Genomic DNA, 23,353 nt, shown 5'->3' on the forward strand with positions numbered 1-23,353 from the left:
CCTAAGCCTCTCCTCATGGTTTTTTTTTTTTTTTTTTGAATTCTTGTTTCTTCATTCTTTTCTGTTTAGTTCTTTCTTTCTTCCTTCTAGTCCACTCCATTAATTTGAGTCCCTGTTTTCTTCCCATCATTATTGGTTCCCTGTGCATTTTCCCTCATTTCATTTAGCATAGCCTTCATTTTTTCATCTAATTTGTGACCAAATTCAACCAATTCTGTGAATATCATGATCAACAGTGATTTGAAATGTGCATCTGATAGATTGGCTATCTGTTTATTGCCCAGCTGTATTTGCTGTGGAGCTTTGATCTGTTCTTCCATTTGGGCCATTTTTTTATTTATTTTTTTTTTTTTTGGTCTCTTCATGCCTGTTCAGAATGAGGGACAGAGCCTTAGGTGTTCACCAGGGCAGGGCAACCCACATTGCTGGGTTGTGATGCTGTATGGGGGAGCGCAGCAGGGTCAGAGAGGAAACAAAGGCACTTGCTTCACTCTCTGTAGGATTCCAGTCCCCTCTGCCGCTTCCCCCAAGCAAACTGGGCCCTTCTGGTGCTGATTCCCAGTGGGTGGGCTTGTGTACAATCTAGGACCCTGTGGGTCTCTCCAACAAACTCTCCTGTGAGGCTGGTAGTCTCTCCCTGCTCCTCATCCCCCACGGGTGTTTTTAATCGGTGCTTTGAGGCTTTATTTCCTGGTGCTGGGACCCTGGGTTGCCCGGTCTTTCTGGCTCCTCAATTTTGCCTGGTTTATCTGCACTCGAATGTGGGACCACCTGGTCACTGGCCTTGCACAGAGTACCTCACTTCACAATTGCCGCCTTGCTGAGTCTGCCTGTCGCCACCCCACACCCGGGTTCTGCCATCTGCTGCCTGAGCACCCAGGGCCCCCCCGCTGCTGTGTTACCTGCCCGAGGTGCTTTTTGCCCCTGGTGCCACCCCTTTTCGTGCCGAGAGCCTCTCCATCTGGGTGCCCAACTCCGCCCCGCTTACCGGCCTGGATGAATGTGTCTATTTTATCTCCTTGGTTGTCTGACTTCCATACAGTTCAATTTTCTCTCAGTTCTGGTTGTTATTTTGTTTCTAAATTGTTGTTGTCCTTATTTTGGTCGTGGGTGGAGGCACAGTGTGTCTACCTACATTTCCATCTTGGCCAGAAGTGCTAGAAATTTCTTCTAACACCATGGTAACCTGATATTTTCTCAGTGGAAAGATTTTTAACTACTATTTCAATTTCTTTGGTTGTTCTAATGCTGCTCAGACTTTTCTCTGGATTCAGTTTTGCCAATATATATTTTTCTAGAATTTCTTTGTTTTCAAATTTATTGGTATACAGTTGTTTGTGTCTTATTTTAATCTATGTTGTAGCTGAGATTTGTTCACTTTCACTCATGATATTGCTTCTTTTGCCTTTTCTTTTTTTGTTTTTCAGTTTTATTAGATGTTTGTCTACTTTATTAACTTTTTAAAATTTAACTTTTTGCTCTATAGTCTTTATTAAACATTTATTTAATTGATTTATGCTCCCTTCTTTATTTTACCTCTTTCCTTTTTGGGGGATCTATTCAGTGGTTCTCTTTCTATCTTTTTATGCTGGATGTTTGACTGATCAAAATTCAGAGTTTTTTTTCTTTTAATAAAAGAGTATAAGACAAAATTTTTCATCTTGACTGTTACTTTATGTGTATCTCACAATTTTTTGACATCTTTTCATTGTTGTTCAAGTACAGTTGTCTCCATTTTCCCCTCACTACTCCCCCACCCTAGCCAAAACTCACAAATTTTTAATGTAGGATTTTCATTATTCATTTCTAAATATTTCTAAATTCCTATTATATCTTCTCTGATCCCTGTGTTGCCTCTTTTATTTTTAAGTAGACAGGGGACTTCCTTTTCTAATTAGACTCTAACTGAGTTGCATTATGGTCACAGTCCATAATCTATACTGTATGAATTATCTAAATGCTGCTGTGACCTTGTGCATGTCCATTTTGTAAATCGCCCCATGTGTGTTTGAGATCAATGTCATTCTTTGATCACTTGGGTGCAGAATTCTACAAAGTCCATTAAAACATAATGGTTAATTGCTCTATTTGTCCAAGTACTGCAGAGAAACAGAACCAATAGGATATCTATTGATATATAAGAAGAGTTTATTACAGGGCCTGTCTCACATTCTTATGCAGACTAAGAAGTCCCATGCATGGTCTGCTGTCCACAAGCTAGAGAACCAAGGAAGTCAGTGGAGTGATTCCCTGAGTTCAAAGGCCTCAGAACCAGGAGTTCCAATGTCCAGGAAGGAAGAAGAATGTCCCGCACAAGAAGGCTGAGGATCTGCCCTTCTTCTACCTTTTACTTCTCTTCGGTTTCCCAGGAGTTTGGACAACACCCATTCACACTGATGAAAGCAATCTACTTTAATCAGTCTACAGAATCAAATACAAATCTCTCCCAGAAACACCCTCACACACTGGGCATTCTTCAGCCCAGTCAATTTGACATGTAAAATTAACCATCTCAAACGTGTTGTTCAAATTTTCTATGTCTTTGATCATTTTTCCTCTTTGACCTGAAAATAACAGAGAAAGATCTGTTGGAAGATTATACTCTGATGGCAGAGTTCATAGATAGCAACATTGTACAGAGGTTTAAAATGATTGAATTCTCTTGTTGAACTAATTTTAAAAATTATTTTATAATGACTCCTCTGTGACTAAATGCCTTTGCCTTTAAATTTATTTTAATTGCTATCTAATACAGGGGCCTGAGCTTTCTTCTGATTAGCACTTGACTACTTACACTTTTTTGTCTTTTTACTTTCACACTTTTTGTATGTTTAAGGTCAGATGTGTCTCATGTGCAGCATATCCTTGGATCTAAAAATCTAATTCCCTAATCTCTAATTTTGCTGTCAAGTTGGTCTGCTGACTGTTTATTTATATATTTGGACTTGTCTCCCTGCCACCTTGAAATTCTCAGTAATTTTGAGCAATGGGTCTCCCCATTTTTCAGTGAGCTCCCCATGTGCTATAGTCATTCCTGTAGCAGACGAAGTTTGGTCCAGCTGTGAAAGAAGGCTGACACAAGCCCTGGGGGCAGATAAGGAGGCAGCATGGTTGAACTTGCTTATTTCTTATGTGGACCCCTGGGCACTCCCTGTCATGCCCACAATCTAACACTTTTCCTATGCTATATTTTCTTTATGAATTTGCTGAACATTTACTATGGGCCAGGCATTGTGCCAATAGTAAAACATTTAATTTCACAATAACACTATGAGCACTATTACCATTATTCCCAATAAATGGAGGATGAGAGTTTAAGTAACTGAAAGAAATTCAACACCCACAAATGGAAGGGCCCAGATCCAACCTCAGGCTGTGACACTACCCTACACTTACAATGGACTTGAATTTAGCAAAATGATTATTTCAAGATAGGTTTTCTGAAAAATCCCATCTCCCCTTGGCTCCCTATTGGTTGTAAATATTTCAAAAAAAGTTCCTATGTCTGATAACACCCAAAGCTGATGGATTCAGTCACTGTGTTGAATAGGACAGACTTGACCTGCTTCACCATAAAAATTCCTGGGGCCACATCTGCCTGTGTGCCTTGCTTCCATGTGCGTTATCAGAACCTGGAGCTTCTATTTACTAAAACACTCTGTAGTTTCTTGGGGGTTCTCTTGCTACCTTCTGTGAAGATGCAGTTTCCTGGCTCCATCCCAACTTCCTTATTCCATTCAGGATTGTTTAACTGCATCAACCTATAGACCAAGACTAATGCATTTTGTTTTGACCCATAAATTCTCACCCATACTGAGAGAGCTGCTACTCTGGAGAGCACTGGTTTATTTTCAACAGTATTCTTGCTATTGATACTCTCCCTCTGTTTTATACTTTTACAATAAGCTGCGTTCCCCAATTCTTGCCTGGATACACATAATATCCCCCCCTTTGACTTATTTCAAACACTGGAGCTCCATGGGTCTTTTGAAAAATTTCACAAGCAGTGTACTCATCAGTGTACTTATTGCACTCTCTGAATGTGGAGTCAGCTCAAGTATTGTTATGGCATCCTCACTCCTTTTTCTTCACTCAGTAACACAACCCCCACAAAGATAGGCAAACAGTATACGCACACACAGAGACACACACTACTCATGATCCATTTTTTCCTTCAGTCCAAAACCTATACACACTACTGCTCAAGACTCCTTTTCCACTGAAGCTCCAACAGGCATTCCCACTGACCTGTCCTTCAGCACCTATGCAGTGCAATCAAACCACCACACTCTGCTCCCAAATGGCCTTGCATGAACCATGCGTTTACTTCACTTCTAATGGCTCCCTGTGCCGGTAACTGTGAGATTATAAACTAGGAACTGTGCTTTCAAGTCCTTTGGAGTCACTGTAGAAACTGGTATGTTACTAGTTCTTGGTAAATGTTTATATAAGTAAACCTCAGCTACTCAGAATCTCCAACTAGAAAAACTTGAACAGGTTGGCATTGTCTAAGCTGTGTAAAGGAGCAGTGAGCTCTGGATAATTATAACCTCATATTAATCTCATATTAGCTCAGCACAGTATTAAAATGTAGATAATACTATGACAGACTGTTTTAGTCTGTTGTATTATAATGTACATTGTTAATATTTTTCAATATATATGTAAATAAAATTGATTGGTTACTATAATATGTCTAGGCTATTTCTTTCTTATGAATAATACTTTGCATGTTGTCCAAAGTAGTTTTAATGTAATGTGCTAATACCCTTCTTTTTAATGAATTTAATAACTTGCTGATGAAAGCTCTTGAATTTCTCTCTAAAAAATCTTCTCCTGGTAATGTTACCAAACCAAAGTGGGGTTTGGCTGCCCACTGCCAAACCCTCTGTACACTGCCACCAAAAGGCAAATTCTAGAGGCAGAGGCTGGTGAGAAAGGAAAACATTTTTATTGAACGCTGAATGATCTGGGAATGGGGAACTCCTCATCTTAAAGCTCACCCTGTCCAAAACACGCCCCCCCCCAAAATTCAACTATCTTCATCACGACCAAAACCAAAGGCGGTGTCCAGAATTCCTGCTCCATCTATAAAGTACCATCCTTTGGAACCCATGGAGCTACTAAATGGTCATCCAGGTAGCTTAGCTTGTTCCCAGCTGCTGTCCCACTTCAGGATTCCCCCTGGAGGCTGTGTGTAGAGCTGGTAATGCCATTAACCATGCAGCGTCTCAGGCCACAAGATCCCATGCTTTCAGGCCAGAGAGCATACAAAGGTACCAGCAAATGCTTCACCGGGTCAGCAAGAAAGAGAGACTCCCTCCTGGAAACCATGGGCCATGTGATCACAAGGCGATGTGGCCAATAGAGAGCATAGGCAAGTATACACGCTGAGTGCAGCTAACTGAGCAGCTAACCATGAGCAAGAGAGAGATTTTTTTCCCCTCTGGGTTTACATTAGTTTTGGGTGTGGGATGGACCAGGTGCTTTCTCGGAATGAGCAATTAGCTCCCTATGGTATCACAGTCTTTGGGTCGGCCCACCTCCCAAGCAATCCCTTATGTCCCCTGGCTAGACTGACAGACCTGTTTGGTCCGGAACCTCTCCTGCCACCATTTTAACTTCTGTTGGGCATGTACCTGCCTCCCTCTGGTCTCACCCCCCAATCTGGTACTGGAAGGGGGTGAGAGAGTTTTTCCCTCTCATCCAATTACCTTGCTAGCCTGGAGCATACTCAGTGAAGAGCTTCCTTCTGCCACCACCTTGCCTGAGGAGCATGTGCTCAGGTCAACACACAAGTGCTGCAAAGCTCAGAGTCCATGACATGGCCCTGGGAAGTCTGAGAAGGCGTTGTCTGGTGCACAGCATTCCCTCCGTGCCCCGAGGAGCACCGATGAGTGCAAAAGCAGCTCCCAGACCCCATCCTCATGGCCTAGGTCCACCTCCTCCAGCTGCTCCCCCTATTTCCCCAACCTTAGCCTGCTCCCAGTGGTCCCGACAGACTATCTACCAGTACCAGTAACACATCAATACCTGGTGTTTTATCATTTACATTTTATTTAATTCTCACCTCAGAACATTTTTGTTCATTGCTTTTAAAGAGAAGAAAGGAGTGAGAAACATTGATTCGAGAAAGAAACATCAATTGGTTGCCTCCTGTATGCGTCTGGTCTGGGGATCATATATACCCAGACCAAGGATCAAACCTGAAACCTAAGTACTTTCCCTGACAGGGAATTAAACCCACAAACTTTTGATTAAAGGATGACACTCCAACCAACTGAGCCAAACGGGCCAGGGCCATATTTCTTTCTTTCTTTTCAAAAAAATCTCTTTATGTTGTGTCAGGATTCTTGAATTCTTTTTCCTGTTATATGGCCTGTTTTAATTTTTTACCTGTAACACAGCATGTTCATTATTCCTAATGATATGAACCATCCTGAGGTTCATCAGCTACTTTGGGAATATTCATGCTATCTGCAGTGTTTTAGTCTCCTTTTTTCATTTGCACCTTTTAAATATCTTTAATGGTTGTCTGCACTCCAGTGACAACCTGCTTCTAACATGAGATAGGGTTTATTTTCATATTTGCTGAAGGGGAAACATTTGTTCTACCCATGAATATGCTATGTGTTTTAAGCATTAGGATTACACACAACTTTGAAATAGAGCATTATTTTTTAATTTAATGGCTGACTTAGTTGATTTGCTTGCAAAGATCAAGAATCAGGGGACTTTCCTTTTGTAGTTTATAACACAACTTCATTTGTCATTTTTCTTGGGACCTTTTAAATAAATATTGGTGTCTTTATCTACATTTAAAAAATCAGTTGGAGACCAAACGTTATTGAACCAAAGAGAGTCTCTGCACCCTACGTGCAGCAGAGCCAAACACTGAATGCCTAGTGTTGCTGTGGAGAAACTAAAGCGGTTTATCGGCAGGGCACCAAACCAAGAGAATGGGGAGCTGGTGCTCAAAACCTGAACTTCTTGATAATTTTTTGATCAAGGGCTTTTAAAGGCAAAGATTGAGGGTTAGGGGTTAGGGGTCATGGATGATACTGATTGGCTAGTGCTCAGGTAAGCTTCAGTGATTTTCCTTAGTCTGATGAATACAGTTTCCGATAGTGTCTCTCATTTGGGGCCTTCCACACTGTAGCTGAGTGACCTAATTGGGTTTAGAACCAAGATCCTGCAAAACAGTTCGTAACTGTGCATCAGCAATGCTATCTTTAAAGCAACAGGCAGAAACTAACCATCTTGTGATCGCTGTTATTATTTAAGTTATCATTGCTTTATGCTTAACTAGCTACACTTTTCTATTATCTCAAGCAAAGTATAATTTGAAACTTTTCTCCTCAAAATTGCTTTATAGGCAGGCCTTCAGGACATGGCTGACATACTTTACAATCTTTGACTAGAATCTACATGACAGCCAAAGCAACTGAAAACGTTTAGTCAAAGCCTACACATACAACTCCAGACTCTGTGATCTGATACCTCCACATGTTGACTGTTGACTGTCAGTTTAACAGGTGTAAGTTGAGAGTTATTTAACATCGTTATTTGAGACTTCTTCCCTGAGAACTAGACCTACAAAAGTATAAACAACAATCTTATTAAGAATAAGGAAGGCAAAATGTTATTAAATAAGGAGCAACGAATAATTATAAATTGAGATTCGCTTTCATAGAATATCAATAAAAGGCAGAAAACAGAAGGCTATTTATAGACGTGGGAGAGGTAGTCAGGCACAGGAGAATGGGATTTGGAACACTGGAGGAAGTTCAGCCTCCTGGAGGAAGAAGCTGATGCTGGCATATTTGCTGCCCCTTCCCCTTGCCCTGTCTGCTCCCTACACTGTCTGTCCACGCAGAGGGAGACAGCGAAAGCAGATGCAGGTGTCTATGCATTGATGCATAGGTGTCTATGCATTGATGCATAGGTGTCTATGCATTGATGCAGAGGTGAGATGCCTGCTGTGAAGAGGAATACAGACCACTCTAGTTAAAGGCAGTAATGGCAGAGTTTATACAGTGCTACTGCAGAGGGGGAGAGGGGCTTCAGTAAGAATGAGCCCAACTCCAAATATAGCAGAGACAGCTGGAGGTTTATAGCCAAGGAGCAGTGTGAGGGGGTCAAGGATGGAAAAGTACTAGCACAGGACAGCAGAAGTAGAGGGATTCTTGCTAAACTAACCAGTGAAGATTTTTGTCAAGGGCAGGCCAAGGACTTAGACATCAGAGGTGAGGGATTCTTGCTCAATTGATTTGGCAAAATTCCTACTAAAACCAGGAGAGACAGGACAAGGCTGGAGTCCATGATGAAGCCTCCTTGAAAAGAAGACTCAGAGGAGTCTATGTAAAATTTGGTCAACAAGGAGCTTTTGTCACTATGGAGAACAGCTGAGCAGCACCTCCCTACCAGATGGGTCTCCCCTCTAGGCCCAGGGCAAGACCTGACCCCAGCCTTGGCTTCAATCTCTTTGTGGGATCAAAAAAGGGACTCCCAGCCCAAAAGGAAATGCAGCTGGTGTTATGAGGCCATGGAGATTGCCTGAGAGACACTGGAATCTGTCTTCCTTGTGATGTAGATGTCTCCCCCACTGGCCCTCCTGGCTTTTCACTTGGTCCTAATGCTGCCATTTTGCTCTCCTCCTCAGGTCACATCATCACCAAGTTGTCAGTTGCTCCTTTTCTTCTGGGAGAGAGAATCCTGGGTCTCCCCACCAAGACCCACTTCTGCTTGGCACAGGAGAGACTGCACTTGTTTCATGATGAGGCAGAGAGTCATCTGACAGACACAGCACAGAAAAAGGTAAATCAAGCTTGTGTCAAGTCCAAGCTGTGTGGGGAGGGCAAGGAGTGTCTCACAGCCCAGCTCCAGGGGGACATTCCCAACCCAGGTGACAGGGCTGCTAGGAGAATGATATGGCTGCCAGGTTGATGACACTTGCCTAGGCCCACTGAGAAGAGGGTGCCCCCATTCCTGGGGCATGAGTTGGGGTGGTTGTGACAGCCCCCACAGCAACACTCACTGAGATGTACTTGTGCATCAATTTGAGATATGCTTTTTCAGTAGAAATAATGGATTTGTTAAGATTTGTCTGCAAACATCTCACCTGTCTTTTTGTGCCCACTGATGAATGAAATGAAACCTTATTAGAGTTTGCGAAACGTGTTTGGATGTATAAGGAACTGCAGGTAGTAGCTACTGAATCAGCCTTTCACTGAAAGAGAAGAAAAACCAATTGGCCGTCTGAAGTTGTCCTATCCCTAATGCCTTTGGGACTGAGAACTTTGCTGATTTTTCTTGTCAGGGCCTGAGGTTCAAGAAGTCTCTCAGTGTGGCCCCAGAAAGTGTCAGTTTGTGTAAGTCTCTCCATGTACTGCCACCCAGCGAAAATTACTGTGGAATCTCCTCTCATCTGCACCTTTTTCTTGCTTGGGAGTGAAGTGTGGCAGGTCTGCTGTACTTCCTTCCCTGCTTCCTGTGGGCCTCAGAAGCATCTGCTTTGTCACTCCTTCACTACCCCCTGGGTTCCTCCCTAATGTCTGCAGACCCTTCTGCAGAGCTGCAGTGTTGATGGAAGAGCTCAGGCTTATAGCCTGGAGGCTCGTGGTGTCAAGGAAGAGCGAGGCCCAAATGCAGCAGAAGTGATGATGATGTTACCTCCAGTTCTGGGAGCTCCAGTCCAGATGAATGAAGGGGAATCCCGCTGGCAGTAATCCAACCTGGAAACCAGGCCAGGATGGCAAGAATATGCTAAGCAAAATAAGCCAGAGGGTGAAAGACAAATACCATATGATCTCACCTTTAACAGGAACCTAATCAACAAAAAAAACAAGCAAGCAAAATATAACCAAAGACACTGAAATAGAGAACAGGTTGACAGTGATCAGAGGAGAAAGGGGAGGGAATTTCAGGGGAAAAGGGGAAGGGTTTACAGAAACAAATATAAAGGACACATGGACAAAAACTAAGGGTGGGTGGAAATGGGAGGGAGATGGGGAAGGCTGGGGGGTTGGGCTGGGATGGGAGTAAAAGACAGAAAACTATACTTGAACAACAATTAAATTTTTTTTAAAAAAGAATTCCTGATTAGATGGGCGGCTGGAGCTTTGGGACAGTCTGCTGCTCCAGGGCTCAAGTAGGAGTTCTGGGTCCTGGAGGGTCTATGAAATCTACACCTGCAAATCTGTAGGAGCAGAGTGCTGGCTGGGAAACTGGGCAACACTTAAGGAAAGACAAAGTTGCCAGTCTATCCACCTCCTGCGATAAATTTCACTTTCCGACATCCAACACAAGCCCTATGAGGTCTGAACTGATACTGAGACAAAGGCTATTGACTTCTACCCACATGCGGGATGCGCCCAGGAAGTGGAGGGGAGCAGACATGTTAAAGCTGAAGTTGGGACCCAGATGTGAGGAGTTGCAGAAGGTGAGGGACCAAGGCAGTGACTGACAGTAACAAATTCCTGAGATCATGATAACAATGGCACCAACTGTAGGGTCTGTTTGAGCTCGATCTTGTGGTCACTGTGACGACAGGCTGGACTGAGAGTGTTGTGGATGATGACAACTGAGAAAACATCTAGGTCAAGTCCTGAAGGTTTGGGCATTGACCGTCTGCCAATGGGCTCCAGTTCAGACCCAAGCAGTTCAACCTTCATGTGCCTGAGCAAAATAAACAGGGTTTCCAGGAAGTCCTTGGGAACAGAGCATGCCTGCCTCAGGGCGGCATTTGGCCCACTTTACTCCATTTCAATGTGTCTAAGCTTTTGATTCCACAGGATAAGTGAAGAATGGTAAAATTTGCTGTGTTGAAATTGCCCAATGCCCCTTTTTATTTTTATTTTTTGTCTTTTCATACGTAAGAGCTTTCTGTGCTGCTGTCTTTGGGTTTTCCCTGGAACCGTCTCGCGTCCTAACAGCATAGCTCATACAATGGGAAGCTTCCAGAGAGCTGCAAGGAATTTCTATACATCTTTTCAAGTGTAAATTTAGAAAACTCTGATTCAAGGTTATTACATTGCATAAGTATCCAGTCTAATTCACCTTCAATACTAGATTCAAATGAAGTTGTTAAATGAGCTCAACCAGAGCAAAATGATCCCAAAATCGAGGGAGGGGAGACACGGCCCATTCTGAGGGCTCAATATAAAGGCTAAACACATAGCTTGAAGGAAAGGAAGAAAGTGGGCTGTTTTCTTTATCCTGATTGCACACAGCATCCTGTGTCTGCACCCAGGTGGAGCTGTAAAGAATGAGAATGTAATGCACATCGCTGCACCAACCCTGGTACAGTCATTATTCATGGGAGATAAAATCTACATATGCCATAAACTTAACATCTGTAACTGGAGGTTATCCTCCCTGTACCTCCTAAGCGTTGCCAGAAAAAAAAAAAAAGCAGAGTTCTGCTTTACTTTTCTTCTGTGTGTTGCAAAACAACATGAGTGCTATCTGATTACCAAGACTCAGCTTTGATAGTTAGTGCTGTGTTCCCTGTCCAAGACCAGAGATAGAGTCTTCCAGTCTAGTATGTTTACTCTTCTAAGAATACCCTCTGCTGAACCAAAGGCTGGGAGCATGCACCTAGAGCCCAAAGGAGTCCACTTAGAACCCTCCCAGAATTGACATTCAACTTTGTTCCCCATTCCAGGGGACAGCAAGCATCTCCACACCTTTGGGTTAGCTTTGGACAGCTGCTTTCATTTTACCCCATAAAGGACCTTTACCTTCCCCTCCTCAGTGCTCCCTACCTTCAGTCACAGACTTTTCAGCTGCAGGGATCAGGTGTAATCCACTGTGTAGCATGCACAATGGACACTGAAATCACTTCTGGTCACTGCTCAGGTAATTCAGACGCACCCATGCACACTAGACCAACCTGTGTGCAGTTCAGGCTCTAACAAGTAAGTCACAGGAGAGTTTAGGAGCTTAGTGAAGGCTCTTAGATCACTGGGAGGTCCTGGTGGGCAACCTTATTGGGACATGAACCAGCAGCTGAGGAGGGTAGGTCTCTAAAAGGACCCATTGTGTGGGCTGTGTCCACCATGCAACTGTATGAGGTCCTCTCCTGGGGCCCTCCCTCTTTAAGCTTCTCTGAGGGTGCTCATGGCATCTTCTAGGAGGCCATCCAGAGCATTGGCAACAGGTAGAGCAGGAGGCTCTATTAGAACCATGCTGACTCACCCTGCCTCTCTCCTGTACCCACTCCTTTCCTCCTTCTCTTGGTAGATCAAATTAAAGATGACTGTGATTCTCCAATGAGAAGAGAGAGCTGGTGTCACTTTTGTCCCTCCCTCTGGAGGCAGGGCTCCACTTGAGGGAATCTCAGTCTCCAGCAGGTGAAGTCAGGACTAAGGGAATAAGTTTAGAAGAAATAGCCCCTGAGCCAATTAGCAACTCAGCCTGTGGCCTTGACGCTAATTTATTTGTGTGCTCCCTGGCTGTTTCCTTGTGTGCCCCCCATAAGGATCAATTATCACTTTCTCCCAGTCCTAAGAAAATCACAGCTGACTAAAGCAAATGAGGTTACTGTCCTTGTCCACTGGTCAGTAGGCAACTTTAATGAAAGTCATATGAACAGTGTTAGCCTTCTGAGTGTTTTAAAGCAATAAAAAAGCAATAGGAACAACTAGATACTGAAATCACTTTTTGGAATTTAGGTTTATGTTAAGCAGTTGTTAAAAAATAGTTGATGTTTCTAATATACTATCTTGATTTTTACTAAATAATAAAGTGATCTCAACTGAACCTAACACAACAACCTATTTTACTTTCTTTTAAAATATATCTTATTGATTACTTTATTGCATTTGTCCTAATTTTCCCCCTTTGCCCCCCTCCCCCATTCTGCCCAGTACCCCCATTACCTCCAGCAATCCCCCCTTAGTTCATGTCCAAGGATCATGTATATAACTTCTTTGGCTCTCCATTTCCTATACTATTCTTAACATGCCCCTGTCTATTTTGTACCTACTAATTCTTACTTCTTAATCCCGGCACCTTCCCCCTCTTCTCCCCCTTCCCCCATCCTGAGCTGATACACCTCCAAATGATTTCCATATCTGTGATTCTGTTTCTGTTCTGCTTGTTTGCTTAGCTTATTTTTTAAATCTGGCAAGAGAAAAGTAGATAGTTATTTACAAAGGAGTTCCCATAAGACTGTCAGCTGATTTCTCAAAAGAATCATTGCATGCCAGAAGAGACTGGCAAGAAGAATTCAAAGTGATGAAAAGCAAGGGCCTATGATCTAGATTATTCTATCCAGCAAAGCTATCATTTAGAATTGAAGGAGAGATAAATGTGCTTCCCAGGCAAGGTAAAACTAAAGGAGTTCATCGTTACTTTTTTTTCTAAAATATAAATTTTTGTATTTTTACTGCATATGTGATACACACACAGACATGGGGAGAGAGAGAAAAAGAGAGAGAGAAATAATGGGCATACATTGATTTTTTAATAAGGGAAAGTACAGTTTTGTTAAAAATAAAACCTTCCTTAAATTTGGCACCATGGACAAGAAGACTTAGAACGTTATACATATTTTGACTAAGCAAAATAAATGTAAAATAACTTTTTAAGTATTTATGCTAGAAAATAAAGAGGGATGTTTCAGGTTGTATATATAAGTAGATTTATTATAGTGTTTTAAAAGCAGAGATTAGAAACAACATAGGTCTAACGAAACATTGCTTTAACAAATATTAGGATATTGTAAACTCATTAAAATCCACATTGCACAAGAAGACTTAATGATGCAGTGAAAAGCTTAGCTTAGTTCATTAAGTTAAAGAAGCAGATTACATGCACAATAGTATTTATCTCAAAATACAAAATTTGTAGGACAAATGTATTACAACCAAAGAAAAGATTTCTATAAAATTTTAAAGGTGGTAATTTTAGAGTAGTTTAATGATTGATATTTTCATTTTTCTGCTTGTGCTTTCTTAATTTTTCCCAAATCTACAATAAGAACACATTGAATTTGATCAGCAATGAATAATAGGTATCATATAAAATCAAATTTCTTTTTTATGTACAGTGTTTATATTTAACAACTTTACAGGGTATTATTGACATTCCTTATATTGCATATAGTTAAAATATACACTTTGATAAAGTTTTCACAAATGAATATACTTGTAAGGCTATGGCCACAATCAAGATAATGAACCAAGCTATCATTGCTAAATTTCCTCAAGCCCCTTAGCAATCTCTCTCTTCCTCCCGCCCAGCCTCTGTTCCACCCTCATTCTAGGCAACCAATTATCAGCTTTCTGTCACTTTGTCACTTTAGATGAGTTTGCCTTTTCTCTAATTTTTATATAAATAAAATTATATACAATAAGCATACTTGTTTTTTTCTTCTCAGCATAAGTAAGTATTTTGAAATTGTTCCAAGTCATGGCATGAATCAATAGGTCATTCTTCTTTATTGCTCTGTAGTTTTTTATTATATGGATGTACCAGTTTGTTTATACAGCCACCTGTTGATGGGCATTTGAGTTATTTCCAATTTTTTCATAACTAAAAAGAAGCTAATATCAATATTTGTGTGCAAGTCTTTGTAAGAATATATACTTTCAACTCTCTTGGGTAAATGTATACATAAGTAGAATGGCTGGATTGTGTGGTAGTTATATTGCACCTTTGAAGAAACTGCCACTTTTGTTTCCAAAGTGGGTATAACATATTATATTCCTAATAGCAGCAAAAGAGAGTTCCATTTGCTTCACATCCTTGCCAACATCTGGTATGGCCAATCTATAATTTTAGCCATTCTAATGTAATAGTGTAGTGGTACTTTGTTATGTTTTTAATTTATTAGCATTACCCTAATGACTAATGGTGTTGAGACTCTTTTCTTATATTCATTTACCCCTGGAAAAGTGTTTGTAAAATATTTAAAAGAGAGAATATTTTACAAACACTGATTTCTTAGATCATTCTATGAAGCCAACATTATCCTGATACCAAAATAAGACAGAAATGTGACAAGAAGAGAAAACTATAGGTAAATGTTTCTCACTATAAATACCAATGAACATTAATAGCGATCTCTCTAAACAGAATTTTACAAATGTAACCCAAAATATATATAAAAAGAGTAGTGTTTTAAAAGCATAGATTTTAAATCAGTGTTTTAAAACAGTACTCATTATAATACATCATGGCTAAGTAAGACCTGTTCCTAGATGGGATGTTTGTTTAACAAAATGATGTTAGCAATTAAGAAAGGCTATATAACTCCAAAACATAAGGAAAATAATTTAGCAAAATCTAATATTTATTCCTGATTAAAAAATTAACTTTTAGGAAATTAGAAATAGAAGTTTTTCAGCTTGATAAAATGTACCTATGAAAAAACTATAGATATCACCATACTTAGCAAAGAAAGGCTGAATGTTTTTCTCTTAAACTGAGGAGCAAAACTGGACCTCTTTTTCTGCCACTTCTATTCAATATTTCACTGGAGGTTCTACCAATGCAACTATGCAAGAAAAAAATAAGTAAAAAGAATTCTAATTGGAAAGAAAAAGGTAAACTCTCCTTATTTATAATGACCATAATTGTCTATAGAGAAAGTCCAGTGGACTCTACCAGAAAATTTCTAGAACTAAAAAATGATTCTAATAAGATTGCAGGGTAAATTATTGGTATATAAAAATTCATTACGTTTCTATATACTAATACTAGACAACCAGATTTTGAAATTAAAANTAAATAAATAAATAAAAAATTTAAAAAAGCATTCTAATTGGAAAGAAAAAGGTAAACTCTCCTTATTTATAATGACCATAATTGTCTATAGAGAAAGTCCAGTGGACTCTACCAGAAAATTTCTAGAACTAAAAAATGATTCTAATAAGATTGCAGGGTAAATTATTGGTATATAAAAATTCATTACGTTTCTATATACTAATACTAGACAACCAGATTTTGAAATTAAAAAAATAATTTGTGATAGTATTGAAAATAATAAACAGGGAATATCTTACAAAACATAGAAAGACTTGTACACTAAAAACTACAAAGCATGATAGAAATCTTAAAAAAACCCTAAGTAAATAGATAGATTGTATTCTTGTATCAAAATTATTTTTTAACAATTTTATTTATTTATTTTTAGAGAGGGAGGGAAAGGAGAGAGGGAAACATCAATGTGTGGTTGCTTCTCATGTGCCCCCTACTGGAGTGCCTGGCCTACAATCCAGGCATTGGCTTTGGCTGGGGATTGAACTGTCAGCCTTTTGGTTCATGAGCCCATGCTCAATCCCCTGCGTTACTCCAGCCAAGGCAGGCTCAGAAGTTGTTAAGAAATAAATCCTCCTAAATATCTCTATACATTCCATTTAATTCCAATAAATTTTCAATTTTTCTTTCAGTTTATAGAATCTGACAGACTGATTCTAAATTTTACATAGAATTTCAAGGATTCTAGAATAGCAAGTATACATTTTTTTAAAAAGAACAAAATTGGAGGACTAGACTATCTTATTTCAAGACTCATTATAAACCTGCAATAATCAAAACATTGTGGTATTGGTACGAGGATAAATAAATAGATCGATGGGACAGAGTAGAGTCCACGTAGACTCACACATATAGGGACAGTTGAATTACGACAAAGACGCAAAGGTGATCAGTAGAGAAAAAGTGTTCTTAAACATATGGTAATATCTGTGTGCAGAAAAGAAACCACAAAACTTTTCTTCTATATCATCTACCATACATAAAAATAAATTCAAAATGAATCATAAACTTAAATATAAATCTAAATCAATAAATCTCTTAGAAAAAACATTGGGGTAAATCTGTGTGATTATGGATCAGGCAAACTTTTCTTAGATACAAAAGCATAATCCTCAAAAAACAAATTAATAAATTATACTTAGAAAATGGAAGGCTTGTGATACAGTGTACATAGAGAGCCCTGTGGGATCCACGATGAAACTACCTGACCTACTAAGTGGATTCACCAAAGTAGCAGGATATGAAGTCAATATTCAGAAATTGATAGCATTTCTGTACACAAAGAATGAACTATCAGAAAGAGACACTAAGGGAAAAATCCCATTTACTACAACAGCAACAACAACAAAAATACCTAGGAATAAATTTAATCTAGGAGGTAAAAGACCTGTATTCAGAAAACTATAAAACACTAAAGAAAGAAATTCTAGGTGATACAAATAAATAGAAGCATATACTGTGTTCATGGATTGGAAGAATTAACATCATTAAAATATCTATACCACCCAAAGCAATCTATAGGTTCAACATAATTTCTGTTAAAATACCAATGGCATATTTCACAGATCTAAAACAGATATTCCAAAAATTTACATAGAACCAAGAAAGGTCCCAAATAGCCTCAGCAATCTTGAGAAACAAGAACACAGTTGGAGGGATCACAATACCTGATATCAAACTATACAACAAGGCCACTGTAATCAAAACAGTCTGATACAGGCACAGACACACACACATAGATCAATGGAAAAAAATAGAGAGTCCCAAACTGACCTACCTCATGCCTCTATGGTCAATTAATATTTTACAAAGGGGGCAGGAGCACAAAATGGAGTAAAAATAGCCTCTTCAATTAGTGGTGTTAGGAAAACTGCACTGGTACATGCCAAAAAATGCAACTTGACCACCAACTTACACCATACACTAGAATAAACTCCAAATGGATAAAAGACATAAATATGTCATGATATCATAAAATCCTAACCAAAAGCATAGGCAGTAAAATTTCAGATATCTCACATAGCAATTTTTGTTGATATCGCTCCTAAAGCAAGGGAAATAAAGGAACAAATAAACAAATTGATCTACATCAAATTAAAACCCCCCTGTGTGTCTAAAGAAATTATGAAATGAAAAGGGAATTGAGTATATGGGAGAACATATTTGTCAATAATACATTGGACAAGGACTTAATCTCCAAAATATATGAAGAACTTATATGACTCAACACCAGAAAGACAAACAATCCAATTAAAAAATGGGAAAAGACATGAACAGAAAGTTCTCCAAGGAGGACATACAGATGGCCGTAGACATATGAAAAAATGTTCATCAACACTAGCCATCGGAGAGATGAAATTAAAACCAAAATAAGATATCACCTCACACTTGCCAAAATGTCAATCAACAAACAACAGGTGCTGGTGAGGATGTGGAGAAAAGGAAACCCTAGTGCACTCTTGCTGGGAATGCAGACTGGTACAGCCACTGTGGAAAATGGCATGGAATTTCCTGAAAAAATTAAAAATAGACCTGCCTTTTAATCCAGAGATTCCACTACTAGGGTATACACTAAGAAGGCTGAAATACCAACTCAAAAGAATGCATGCAGCCCTATGTTTGCAGCAGCACTAATTACAATAGCCAAGATCTGAAAACAGCCTAAGTGCCCATCATTATATGAGTGGGTTAAAAACTATGGTACATTTACACAATGGAAGACTATAAAGCACAAAGAAAGAAAAATCGCTACCTTTTGCAACAGCATGGGTGGAACTGGAGACTATTTTGCTAAGTGAAATAAGCCAGTCATTGAAAGATGACCTTATGACCTCATTTATAAGAGGAATCTAATTAGCAGAATAAACTAATGAGCAAAATAGAACCAGAGGTGTAGAATCACGGAATGGATTGAAAGCTGTAACAGGGGAGAGGGGAGGTCGGGACTATGTGAAAGAAGGTAAAGGGATCAGTCAAAGAACATAAATGAAGGACCCACAGACACGAACAACAGTGTGTATGTCCATGGAAGTGGAGAGAGTGGGCAGGGTGGAGGCGGGTGAAGGGGGGAAAACTGGGACAACTGTAATAGCATAAACATATAAATAATAAAATGTAAGGCTTGGTTTTTGAAAAGCACTCTTAAGAGAATAAAATAAAAAAGAACACAGATAGGGAGGAATTATTTGCAAATCAAATATCTGATAAGGAATTGAAGAAGAAGCAAATAAGTGGAAGCACAGTATGTACTGTGTCTGTGGATAGGAAGAACTGTCACCATCAAAATGTCCATACTACCCAAAGCAACATTCAAAGCGTTTCCTATGAAGATTCCAGTGTTTTTTCAAAGAACTCGAACAAATATTTAAAACACTTACATGGAGCTACAAAAGGTCCCACACAGCAACAACGATCCTGAGAAAGAACAAAATTGAAGGAATCATGCTTTCTAATATCAAACTATACTGTAAGTCCACTGTAATCAAAAGAGCATGGTACTGCCATAAATGGAACAGAATAGAGAGCCCAGAAATTAACCTACACATTTATAGTTAGTTTATGTTTGACAGAAGAAGTAAGCACATACAATGGGCTAAAGATGGTTTATTCAATAAATGGTGTTGGGAAAGTTGGACAGATACACACAGAAAAATGAAATTAGACCACCGCCATACACCACACACAGCAATAAACTCAAAATGCATTAAAGACTTAAATGTTAGACCTGAAACCATAATACTCATAGAAGAAAACACAAGCAGCAAAATCTCTGACATAGCTCATAGCAATATTTTATCAGATATAAATCCCCAGGCAAGGGAAGCAAAAGAAAAAATAAATATATGCTACTACATCAAACTAAAAAGTTTTTGCACAGCAAAAGAAAATACCAACAAAATTAAAAGATAACCCACATAATGGGAGAATATATCTGCTGAGGAGCTAATATCCAAAATTTATAAAGAGCTTATAAAACTCAATGTCGAAAAAAGAACCAAACAACCCAATTAAAAATGGGCAGAGGAACTGAGTAGACACTTCTTCAAAGAGGACATACAGATGGCCAATAGAGATAAAAAAGGTGCTCAGCATCACTAGTCCTCAGAGACATGCAAGTTAAAACCACAATGAGATACCATCTCACACTTGTCAGAATGGCTGCCATCAATAAATCAACAAACAGCAAGTGTTGGTGAAGATGTGGAGAAAAGGGAGCTCTATCGCACTGTTGGTGGGAATGCAGACTGGTGCAGCCACTGTAGAAAGCAGTATGGTGGTATCTCAAAAAATTAAAAATGAATCTCCCTTTTGACCCAGAGGCCCTACTTTCAGGAATATATCCAAAGGAATGCAAAACACAAATTCAAAAGAACATAAGCACTCCTATGATCATTGCAGTGTTATTTACAATCACCAAGATATGGAAGCACCCCAAGTGTCCATCAGTAGATGAATGGATGAAACAACTGTGGGACATTTACACCATGGATTACTATTTGGCTGTAAAAAAGAAGAAAGTTTTACACTTTGTGACAGCATGGATGGACCTGAAGAACATTATGCTGAATGAAATAAGTCAGTAAGAGAAAGACAAATACCATATGATTTCACTCATATGTGTAATCTAATGTACAAACTGAACTAACAAGCAAAATAGAAATAGACTCATAGACAACAAGATGACAGCTGGGGAAAGGAGGGAAGGGTGAGGAGGGATTGAGGAAAAAGGAAAAAGTACCAATGGACAATGGATAACAGTGTGGTGATTGTGGGGGGTGGGGTTATGGGTTATAATTGAACTCAATGGTAATGAAAATACAATAAAAATTATTAAATAAAAAAGGGAAAAAAAGAAAGCCAAATACCATATAATCTCACCTAGAACAGGAATCTAGTGAACAAAATGAACTAACAAACAAAATAAAACCATAGCCATGGAAACATCGAACAGACTGACAATGACTAGGGGGGAGGGGTTGGGGGTAATGGTTGAAGGAAAGGGAAGGAACTAGTTAAAGAGCCGTGTATGAATGACCCATGGACATGGAAACCAGTGTGGGGATTGACCACGGTAGAGAGGTGGTAGGATGGTGGAGGAGGACAGAGGGAGACAGACGGGGCCAACTGTAAAAGAATAACAATAAAAAACCTAAGAAAAAAGAAGAAAAGGAATCCCTATTGTTATGGAATTCCAGACATTGGAAGCACAGACATTGTCATCTGAGAAATCTAGGCCCTCACTCACTTTAGGACAAACTGCTACCAGGAGGGCTCCATCTTAAGCAACAGAAAATACAAGTTTTTAAAAGCACACTTGAAATTTCAAAAAAAAAGGTTGATATTTTTCAAGTGTTCCCCTGATGACCCTGACCCAAGAACTCAATATGCTGCAGGGACTCTGTACCTGGCATCTGCCTTTGTTCATGACCTTGGCTGTGGGTGTCATTTCCAGTTGTAAGAGTCACATCATCCAGGATGCCTTGTGAGTATGTTCATGGTAAAGTAATATTGTTTTGGGAACCTCTAACTTCCCTGTTTTCATGTTTTGCAGCAACATGGAATTTCAGAGAACGTATATTGGGGAATGAATGAAGATCCCTATTAGAAAGGACACTATGGGCTCATCACTCTTCTACTCACTTCATGCCATCTGCTGCCCTGGTTCTTTTGTCTTCATGCCTTTGCACCCCCACCATGTCTGCCTGGAGAGTGGAGCCTCCTGCTCCCCTCCAGCTTACTTAGCTGGGACCGTTCTTCTGCCCTTGCCCTTGGCAAAGATTTTTGTATTTACCTTAGGCAAAAAATAAAGTATAGAGATGCTAACTACTCTTTTTTTTAGATTTTATTTATTTATCCTTAGAGGGGAAGGGAAGGAGAGAAGTATCAACGTATGGTTGCCTCTCTTGGTTCCCTGCCGGGAACTGGCCTGCAACCCAGGCATGTGCCCCGACTGGGAATTGAACCTCAATCGTATGGTTCGCAGGCCCGCGCTCAATCTACTGAGCTACACCAGCCAGGGCGAGATGCTAACTACTCTTAAACACTTATTTTCTCATGGACTTTTAAAAACAAATCTTGAGCAAAACCTTTTATCAATGGTGGCTTTGAGTGAATATCATATAATTCAGGAAGTACAGAATAGTTTTAGTTTTATTTACCAGTATGGAACGACTAGGTATTGAACTATTATAAAAAATAATACTTCTTTGACATAAATGAACAGATAAAGCCCATATCTGAAAATCAAGAAAATAGGAGAGATTTAAAAATAGATAGAATGAACTTTTAATAGGATTTTAAAGTCAAATGGCATTAACAACTTTAAGGAAATGGCTGAGAGGTTTAACACATGAAATGATTTTAGTCACCTTCAAGGCTGAGAGCTCCTTATACTTACAGTAGATTACTTCTCCCCCACTTTTCATACCACAGTGCTCTCCAAAATGCTTTTTGTTTTTCTCAGTTACTGCATAATTTTAAATTATGTTAAAATAAGCGAACTAGAATGCTTTTCGAAGTAGTTTACAAGAATTTTCTTCAATTTGGCCCAATTAGAGCCCCTGACACTCCAGGGGAGCCTGCTAACCAAGGCATAAATAAAACAGGTCATGGAAAATCACATTACATTGCAATTTAAGCAGTCTTTGTTCACTCAGTGATTTCTGACATTATAAAGGATATCCTGAAAGTGGATAATTGTCTTAATGCCTAGTGATGTTCCATTTGGAGAGGTAGTAAAGAAAACATGTGCTAAAATCTCTCTTGTTTTTGTCCTTAGCCAAATGTCTTCTCAAACCCAGCTCAATGATATCCCTCCCCAGGAATCTTCATAACTGACTTGAATGGAACAACATCACCTTTCTTCTTTCCAAGGATTCTGGAGACACCTGTAATATGTGGGGTCTGACAACACTGATGAAGACCTCATGCTCTACAGTACTAATGCTACAATGAGGCATTGAACTAGAACTTCAACCAACTCAGTTATAGGTTGTGGAGAGAAGGACCAATAAAATAGTCCAGCCAAGATAGCATGAAGTAGGTAAAACAAAATTAAGTCACTCGTGTCAACCAAGACGGCTGCCCATCAGCCATGACACTTTGGTTCAAGAGGGAAACTACCTAAGTCATGCTAGACACATCTGGCAAGGAGCAAGGTGCCGACAATTCCCTTGCCCACCATACTGTCTCCCAGATCTGCAGACTGAGACTCTGGGATTCTGGTTCATTATCCCCCATTGATTGCCCTGTGTGTGTATGTTGTATTTCTCTTAGGTTATTAAAGTGTGAGTAGGATATTAATGCATGTAGATGTTATACTTTGAGTGAACCTGCTGAGTGAATAGCGTAGTTACCTTATGTGACTCTTGTCTATTCCTTGGAGCCAGGCTGCTCTGTAGATAGATAGCTAAGCTGTTGCTTGCTTAACTTATATGAAAGACTATATCACGATCCTACACTCATGACATGGGCTTATATACGAAGCCATGCACCATGCCCTTGCTCACTTTCGGTAGTGAGCTGTTATCTTTGTCTGGAAAATGCTTGCCTCCCATCTCTGCCTGTCATAAACAGCCTATCCTCAATG

At 39.6% G+C, this 23,353-nt stretch overlaps 1 long non-coding RNA gene across 1 annotated transcript; it reads right to left on the reverse strand.

The window, feature by feature from the left end:
• Nucleotides 1-587: 587 nt before the first annotated feature.
• LOC118998562 (uncharacterized) lies at nucleotides 588-22,982 on the reverse strand. Its single transcript, XR_005068888.1, has 3 exons — nucleotides 22,971-22,982; nucleotides 12,786-12,788; nucleotides 588-673 (listed from the first exon to the last, which is right to left on the reverse strand). It is a non-coding gene; the product is annotated as an uncharacterized LOC118998562 (long non-coding RNA).
• Nucleotides 22,983-23,353: the final 371 nt, after the last annotated feature.

Source organism: Sturnira hondurensis, unplaced genomic scaffold (assembly GCF_014824575.4).
Source record: "Sturnira hondurensis isolate 20B ecotype Veracruz unplaced genomic scaffold, ASM1482457v3 Scaffold0014384, whole genome shotgun sequence".
Lineage (NCBI taxonomy): Eukaryota > Metazoa > Chordata > Mammalia > Chiroptera > Phyllostomidae > Sturnira > Sturnira hondurensis.